The sequence below is a fragment of the Trachymyrmex septentrionalis genome, unplaced genomic scaffold (genome assembly GCF_001594115.1).
Source record: "Trachymyrmex septentrionalis isolate Tsep2-gDNA-1 unplaced genomic scaffold, Tsep1.0 scaffold32, whole genome shotgun sequence".
NCBI lineage: Eukaryota > Metazoa > Arthropoda > Insecta > Hymenoptera > Formicidae > Trachymyrmex > Trachymyrmex septentrionalis.
Window position 1 is genome coordinate 962777 of NW_017305485.1, and position 747 is coordinate 963523.

Sequence of the window (747 nt, forward strand, 5' to 3'; positions counted from 1 at the left end):
CCGTTTTCCTTGTTATATTATCCGATCGATAAATCAAAGCGCAGTTTTATTCGCACACAGTGACCATCAATATTTTATCAGCGATCTTATAAATCTGAAATATAAACGAGACATAAACGATTCGCGAAGAAATCTTTGTATCCTCTTCGCTATAATAGGTCGTGTTGCTTGCACACTCGGTCGGTATCTCCGCTCTCTTTCTCTTCAACTCTCGAATATATGTTTATTTCGTTCGAGGTTCCGCACAAATTTTGATGGATTTCAAGCAACGCAGCATTCAAGCAAGAATAAGCCTAATGTTATTCCCGTCGGAAGCAACCACGCGGGTGGCCGTTTGCAAATACACACACACACACACACACACGAATGGTTCCCTCGAGAGACAATGAAAGCAGCGCCGCGGAGGGGAAATACCGGTGTTGTACCAACAATTAGGATGCTTTCTGGTTTGCCGGACGTGGTCCTTACACACATACATAGGAAGCCGTCTGGAAGGGGGTGGAGCGTGCTCAACGGCGTGTGACACCGGAAGCGCCGGAAGCGAGTGCCGCGGCGACGAAGGGGAGGGGAACGCGATAAACGTAATCGAGACGGAAGGGGGAGACCTGCAGCGGGGAGAGTGTTGTTATTTTTTTCCTTTTCTCTTTCATTGAAAACGATATTCTCAAATCCGCGATGCGCGACGTTATACGTTGGACTGTCGCTCTCTCTCTCTCTCTCTCTCTCTCTCTCTCTCTCTCTCTCTCT

At 47.7% G+C, this 747-nt stretch overlaps 1 protein-coding gene across 5 annotated transcripts in view; it reads left to right on the top strand.

The window, feature by feature from the left end:
* The window catches only part of LOC108750089 (GATA-binding factor C-like), a 97135-nt gene that overhangs the window by 79892 nt on the left and 16496 nt on the right, over positions 1–747 (top strand). The window lies entirely within an intron of this gene.